This window comes from Orycteropus afer, unplaced genomic scaffold (genome assembly GCF_000298275.1).
Source record: "Orycteropus afer afer isolate SDZICR_OR568_19922 unplaced genomic scaffold, OryAfe1.0 scaffold00165, whole genome shotgun sequence".
Lineage (NCBI taxonomy): Eukaryota > Metazoa > Chordata > Mammalia > Tubulidentata > Orycteropodidae > Orycteropus > Orycteropus afer.
This window is the reverse complement of record NW_006921752.1, coordinates 1,784,509-1,792,838: the sequence shown is the minus strand read 5'-3', so window position 1 is coordinate 1,792,838 and position 8,330 is coordinate 1,784,509.

Here is an 8,330-nt window from a genome sequence, read left to right as displayed (position 1 = left end):
GGGAGGGCGGGCGGGTGGCGGGCCCGTCGAGGGGCCAACGGCTCCGGGGGCGCCGCTCTGCTGCGCTCCGAGGTGCACGCCGCCGCTGCTGTCTCCTTCTGCCCCGCGGCGGCCCGGCCGGCCGCTTATATAGCCCGCTCCTGCCCACACGGCTGCGAGCTCGGATGACAGCGAATGCCATTTAAAGCGTGCGCGCCCCGCGCCCTTCCGCCGGACGTCGCCCCGCCACTCCGGGAAAGTAACGGCCCCTTCCTCGGCACCGCCCGCCCGCCCCCCGCCAACCCACTCCGGAAGGCAGGCCCCGCCCGCGGAGGTTCCGGGAGAATCCTAGGCTCCGGGAGCACGCGGGGGGCGGCCCAGGAGCAGGAGCCTCGATCTGCTGGACTGGGCTGGCACTTCCTGGGATTGGCCCAAGTCTGTACCAACCCGGCTCGCCGCGGGACGCGGGTCTCCTACAAGGCACCTAATCTCAGGGGCACACACTCAAGGCGCTGGTTATTCCGCCGGTGGTTGAGATGAGGGCGCCGTGGCGCGATGCAGTTCCCAGCTTTCCCCGCAGCGGGGACAGCCAGGGCGCCAGAGGTAGGGCGAGTTTCTTCTCTGGATCCTTGCCACCCCTTTCCCCAACACACACACATTAACAAACAAACTCCTGATTAATCCATTCTAGTTCTTTTCTGTGACTTCCAAGTCCCTGGGTACCCCTTCGATTCATGCTCAGAAAAGGACAGCCCTTGGATATACAACAACCAGTGATAGCAGCGTGCCTACAGCATCTCCTGCAAACCTCTGGAGAGCTTTACTCCAAGCCAGGCAATGAACTCTGTCTTACGAATATTATTCTATTTAATCCCCATAACAGCCCTGTATGGGTAACTGGTATTTCCCCATCTTCCACTGACAAAATTGCACGGAGAGAAGTCACTTACCCACTAGTAACTGAAGAAAACAAGTGCAGTGTTCTCTTAAACACCCCAGGTAAGGGCTGATACAGGGGAGCCTACCAGTGCCCCACCCCCTTCCAGAGCTTCTGAGAGCAGGCTGGCAGCCCCTGCCAGGTACACTAGGACCCCAGGTCAGTTTGGGAAAAGTGTGAGCAAGTCCCTTACTGTGGGGCCAGAGCTGCAAGTACATCCACAGCAGTGCACCTGGCCAGCACATGGCAAAGGAGGGAACTGGGATTTGGTGTCCATTCCTTCCATATCCACCCAACAAAAATGTATTGAGTGTTTACTGTGTGCAGGCTGGGGGAAGGCATGGATGTGAACTAGAAAGATAGTCCCTGCCCTCCTCAGAGTTATGTTCTAGTGGCAGACAGACAACACACACAGAAACATAGTGTGCTGTGATGAAAATCAAGCAGGGTACTGTGATGAGGATGCAGGAGGAGTGGTGGGCAGGAAAGGCTTCTCAGGGGCTGGTATTGACACTGACACTAGATGGATAAGAAGAAGAACACTAACCAGTTGCCATCCCGTGGATTCTGACTCATTGTGATCCCGTGTGTGTCAGAGTAGCACTGTGTTGCAAAGGGTTTTCCGTGGGTGATTTTTCAGAACTGGATTGCAAGGCCTTTCTTCCCAGATGCCTCTGGGTAGACTTGAACCTCCAACCTTTTGGTTAGCAGGTGAGCACTTTAACTGCACCACCCAAGGACTCCATACTAACACTAACACACTGCCATGGAGTCAGACCCTACTCATAGCAACCCCTCCTTGGGTTTCCGAGGCAGTATCTCTATGGAAGTAGATTGCCCAGTCTTCCTTCCGAAGAGTGGCTGGTGGGTTGGAACCACCAGCCTTCTGATCAGCAGTCAAGTGCCTTAGGCACTATGCCACCAGAGCTCCCATACTAACACTATTAGATGCTTATTATGTTTCTTACTCTGAGTATTTTTAATGTATTAAGTCATTTAACATTGTATTAGCCATTTTATTTACTCCTTTCAACAACCTTTGGCAACAAATACTTTTTAAAAAAAAATACAGTTGCACACTTATCATAACCAGAACCAGAAAGGATACAAGCCAAGAGACAAACCAGGCAAGGTCTGGGAGTGTTCCTAGGGACATGCATGGGTGCTCTCAGTAACCCAGGAAGCCCCCAGGAAACAAGTACCTTTACTATTAGAGGAAAACCAAGGCACAGAGAAGCTAAGTAACTTACTGAAGGTTACACAGCTAGTAAGTAGGAGAATTGAGATTCAAATTCACACAGCTTGACACCAGGGCCCTCACTTTTACCCACTAGGCTGAAGTGGTTTGTGCTTGCTTTGTGTAGGACGAAGGAGGCAACCATGTGACGAAGTGAGAGTAGGGTGGAAAGGCAGCTGGCAAAGGCTCTAAGGCAGAAACCATTTTGGAGTTGCAAGAAAACCTGTGTGACTGAAGCAGAGTGGACGAAGGGGATGAGAAGACAGATGGTCCTGGAGGCTTTGATTCTCCTGTTGTTGTTACCGTTGTTGTTAGCTGCTATGGAGACAGCCTGACTTTGGTGACCCCACGCACAATGGAATAAAACATTGGCCGGTCCTGTGCCATCCCCGTGATAGGCTGTGGATCGGACCACCTGATAGGTTGTGGGTTGGACCACCCGATTCAGATTGCCAGGCCTTTCTCCCTAGTCCATCTTAGTCTGGAATCTCTGCTGAAACCTACTCAGTATCATAGCAACACACAAGCCACCCCTGCCACTGACAGATGGGTGGTGGCTGCCCATTAGGTGTACTGGCCGGAAATCGAACCCCAGTCTCCTGCGTGGAAAGCAAGAATTCTACCACTGAACCACCAATACTTCACAGCTAGAAGTGATGGGGTGCTGGTTTAGCCAATGGAAGTTAGCAACAGGGAAACAGGTACTGGAGGATGGAAAGCTGGTGACCTGTTACGCTATGACAAAATATTTGTTACATCACCTGTGGTAACTTGAAGGGGCTCTGGTAGTGTAGTGGTTAAGGCACTTGACTGCTAAATAGATCGATGGTTTGAACCCACCAGCCGCTCCATGGAAGAAATATAAGGCAGTCTGCTTCTGTAAAGATTGACAGCCTTGGTCTTGGAAGATAAACCACATACCTACTAAGTGTATCATTCTAGAAAATTGGTTGGAAAGAGCCAAGAATGTTTCCATGGGTTGGTTGCTTGATACTGTTTTTAGCAAGGTGTTACAATTAAGAGATTGGCCAATTTGCAAGCAGAGATGGGCAGAGATAATGTCCAGAAAACTCATGTCTTCAAAGCTGTCAAACAGCAGATCATATGTTGTGACCCAGAACCTTTCTCAAAGCCTGTTAGGCCAAACCCTTGTCGTACTATGACAAAACATTTGTTAAAAACATCACCTGTGATAACTTGGCAGCCAAATAAGAGCATCACTCCTGCCACAGTATTAATTGCAAGTGTAGCCTTTCCATGTAAGCCTATTATTTCAGATGGCCTTAAGGTAACTTTCATTTGAAATGAGGGAGAAAGGGATGGGTTGGGCAAGGAAGACAGACTTCAGAACTTTATCAAGGAAGGAACTTTGGGTGTGGTTACTGACACATAGAACTGACTGGTAGCAGATAATCTAAAACCTACTAAGTTTTTGAAGGAATTTTTGTTATCAAAGCAATTGTGAGGTTGGACCGCAAAATCTCATGATTGTTCAAGGCCAATTCAGCCTCCAAACAAACTTCCAAACATCGTCTTGGGTGGACAATGATGAAAAAGGAAGGGCAAAGCCAAGGGCCAGAGAGGACACAGGACAATAGGGTCACCTCCACACAGCAGATCCAGGGTCTAATCAGATGACTTCATGTATTGCCGTGCAGGGAAGTCTTCACTGTTTTAGAGGGTGGACCATGGTGGAGACTGCTAACAGTCCACTCAGCTGGGTCACACTTTCCAGCTTCTCTTGCAGCTAGGTGCAGCCATGTGTCTAAGCTCTCATAAGTGGAATATGAGCAGAAGTGCTATGTGTGATTTCTGCCTCACTTCCTTGGACTTCTATGATAACTAGAGAGTCTTAGGAAGCTCCCTGTTAAAGATGGCAGAGCCATCATTAGTCTGAGTCCTTAAATGATCATATGGAACTGAACTATCTACTAGCCTGAAACACCTTCCCTAGAACTATTTATATGCGAAAGCAATCAACCCGATATTTTTAAACCATTCTAATCTGAATCTCCTTTTATCAACTTAGCATTGTCCTAACTAATAGAGACATCGGACATCCAAGTGGATGCAAGCAGGCCACTGGTACTCAGGGGAGAGGTGAGGGAAAGAGGTGAAACTTCTGGAGTCATCAGGGTGTATACAGATGGTGCTTAATGCCAGGAGACTGGGTGAAAGCCCACCCTCCAGTCAGAGAAATGCTGGGTGCAGCCAACACTGGGAGGAGCATGAGCCCATCAAGGAATCAGAGAAGCACTGGCCAACAGGATAAGAAAGAAGCCAGGAGAACGTATCAGGATCCAAGAGAAAGCTGTTTCTAGAAGGAAGGAGACCACTGGAATGGGTGTCTAGAGACAGGTACCAGCCTGGCTCTACCATGAACCTGTTGTGTGGCCTTGGACAAGGCATCTGTTTCTGATCTGCAGCAGTCTCAGCTCAAATGCTACCTCTTCAAAGAGGTCTTGTCTTTAAGGTTGTCCCTCAGTCACTCTCTTTTACTTTGCAACATATGGATCACCATCTAAAAGGTTTTCTTGTTTGTTTGTACTTCTGTAGTGTCTGCCTTCCCCCCTGGACTGTCAGGGCTGTCCACTGCCTAACCCCAGCACCTAGGACAGAGGTGGCACATGGAAGGGGGGCCATGGTTCCTGCTGAATGAACAGCCACCTGCTCCCCTGCTCCTGTGGCTCCGGCAGGCTGAGGAAGGGGCTGCACCAGAAAGCAGCCTGCCTCAATCAGGGCTCCCTTTCCAACACACACAGCTCTCCTGTCCCAAATTCCCAGGCCAGGGGCTGAGGGACCTGTCACTCCTCTCCATTTCCCTGGATTGGAGGCTCCCCCTAGTCTGGCCTGGGGAGGTAAAAGTAGGGAAGGAAAGAAGCCCTTCACGGCCAGGGTTCCAAATTAGCCATGAGATCATCCCTTCCACACTTGCTCCTGGAACTCTGCCCATGGGCCCTGCTCACAGGTGGCCTCCGAGAGGGGAGGGTGGACACGACTGAAATCTCCCCTTAAGGATGAGATCTGAAGAATACAGACCTAGATTCTGAAATCTAGGAAACCTCACCTCCACCAGGGCCTCAGACTCATCTGTGACCTTGGAGAGGCCATACTTGGCATACTTGCATACTGTGCACCTAGAAAACATGGGTAATGCCCTGGCAGTGTTGCTGTTATGTGCCGTCGAGTTGGCCCCGACTCATAGCAACCCCTCCTTAGGTTTCTGAGGCAGTATCACTATGGAAGTAGATTGCCCAACCTTCCTTCCAAGGAGTGGCTGGTGGGTTTGTCAATGATTAATGAATGGAAAGCACCTAGCCTAGTGCCTAGGCCTTAAGCGTGAGATTGAAGTTCCTTTCAGCTTCATTAAAGGAGCTCTGGTAGTGTAATGGTTAAGGCACTTGGTAGCTAACCAGAAGGTCAGCAGTTCAAACGCACCAGCTGCTTTGTGGAAGAAAGATTGGGCCATCTATAGACTAGTGAGTTTGATGTTCTGGTTTTGGCTTCATTATCTCATGCCCAAACCTACCCAGCCCCCCAACTTGCTTGAGATATCAGGGAAAGGTGCCAAGAAACTTCTGCAGAGAGCACTTTGGGGTTTCAGTGGCTTATCCTCCTGAGTCACCGTTTATAAGAGGAAACTGCACAGAGCAATGTGGAGCTCTAAGGAATGTCTCCAGAGATGGGGTTTCAGGTGGCGGAGGTGAGCCACATTGGGCTGTTACTGCTGGTGCCCTAAGTGGTCTTAGAGGGTCTCAATGGTATCAATTCCTTTTTCAACAGATCCCTCTCACATCCATCCTTCCTCCAAGGCTGAAGGGTCAGGTCTTCCTCTCTGGAGGGAGGGAGGGATGAGAACTGCCTGTACCTAGGAGTGGTGGTCAGATCTTGTGGGGGGACTGGGCACTGCGGGGCTGTCCCACTTTGGATGCTGGTCCTTGTTGCCCAGGGACAAGCCCTCGGGGTCTTGCTGAGTCAGCAGAGGCTGGGGGCATAGGAGGGGTCAATTTTGGCTATTCCAGTAAAGGCAAAGGTGGCCTGCCTGGAGCAGGGGTTGGTCAGTAAAGGGGATGCAGGACAGCCCCTTTTGTCATCAGGACTGTAGCCCTGGGATTGCAGAAGAAGGTGCTGTGGATTGTCATATCCAAAGCATACCCCAAAGAGGAGTGGTTGAAGTCCTCACCCCTGTCCCTGTGAATGGGACCTTGTTTGGGGAAATAGGATCTTTCTTTGAAGATATTATCAAGTTAGTCAGGCCAGGGTAGGGTGGGCCCTAGTCTTGTTGTTGTTGTTGTTGTTATGTGCTGTCGAGTAGGACACACTCATAGCGACCCCTCCTTGGGTTTCCGAGGCAGTATCGCTACGGAAGTAGACTGCTCCATCTTCCTTCCGAGGAGTGGTTGGTGGGTTTGAACCCCCAGCCTTCTTGGTTAGCAGTCAAGTGCCTTAGGCACTATGCTACCAGAGCTCCCAGGCCCTAGTCCTAGTCCTGGTGTTTTATGAAAGGGGAGAACACAGACAGAGTCACACACATGGGAAGACAGAAGCCCCATGAAGGGACATCTACAAGACAAGGAACATGAACCTTGGAGAGGCCATACTACCAGGAGCTGGAGTAGACAAGAAGCGTCTTCCCCTAGGTGAACAGATAAAGCCTGGTCCTGCAGCACACTGAATTTGGACTTCTAGCCTGGAACGTGAAATGGACTGACACAGTGGTGGCAACAGTGGGCCCACGCACAGCAAGGATTCTGACGACGGCGCAGGACCAAGTGGTGTTTCATTCTGTTGTACCCGGTTGCTGTGAGTCAGAGTTGACTCAACGACACACCTAACAACAACAGGCTCGAAGTGTGGGACAATAGATTTCTGCTCTTTAAAGCCACCCACCTCGTGGTATTTTGTTAAGGCAGCCCTGGGACACGCAGACAGGGGGACATTACAGACCTTTGTGTGGGACACTGTGCCGAGTGTGCCTGGCACATATCTCTTGCAAGTTATCCTCATTTCACCCTTTGAGGGGAATCCTGGCATCACCCCCATTTGCTAGATGTCCTACGTACTAAGCCAGGACTGCCTGACTCCAAATCAGTGTTCCTTGCTTGTAACACCTTATCAGGCTGCTTCTCTCCAGAGGTGAGAAAAGCCCGGGATTAGAAGTCCGCTAGCCTGGCTGCAGTACCAGCCTCACCGCCCAAGCACTCCACAGCCTTAGGCCAGTAGCTCCTCACCTCTGAGCCTCCATTTTCTCATCGGTGAAGTGAGGAGGCTAGACTGATTCGCTGGGGATGCCTCCAGCTCTGCGTCGGTCCGACTCGATGGCACATGACAACAGCCTCCTGCGCTAACATTCTAGAATCCTCAGGAGGATGCCAAGACCAGGGAAGCCACTGGTTCGCTCGTTTGTTCGCAGGAAGTGGATCTTTCCCTCTTGGGCCCGGGAGTGGCAAGCAGCCTGGCTGAGGCTGAGGGGGAGGCTCTCCTCCAGGGAGGGGGCCGCAGGGGGAGCAGATGGGGCAGGAAGATGGCAGCAGACCGGGGAGGGGCTTATGCCACCACCTCCTCCACCATCCCCTCCCACACTTTAACTTTTTGGCAGAGCTGGGGTTTTAAAAAAAGCAACCACCAGTTCTTCAGCTATTACCAGGGCTTTGTTTCCAAGGGAGCCTGTGGTACTCCGGCCCGAGGCAGGAGGGAGCCTAGATACAGGGAGCACCCTGGGACACAGATACCAAGGTCACACAGCGAGTCAGAAGCAGCAGGTCGGGGCAGTTTTGCGCACAGTTCTCTCTGCTTCTCCCTGAGGTGGTGGGGGTGGAGGGACTGAGAGGGTCAGGCTGTTTTGCATGTTCGATGCCTGGGTCAGCTGGCTGTCCCCCACCTTTACCCAGAAGTTTCAGGGTGGGTCTCAGGGCTCCAAGCACCGGCTGAGGTGCTATTGCAGACGATGCTGTTTGGGTCAAGCTGCACTTTGGGTTTCTTTGGCAGAACTGCTTAGAGTGTGTGCCTGTGCTGTGCATGCAGGTGTGTGGGGGTGGGATACAGACGGCAACGGGGGACAAACGGGGAGGGGGAGACAACAACAAAGGCAGCATCTCTGGCAGGCTCCCTCCCGGGTTTCCGGAAGGTCCTGACTCCCAGCCCCGCCCCCACCTCCCGCGGGTAACCCTCACCCTT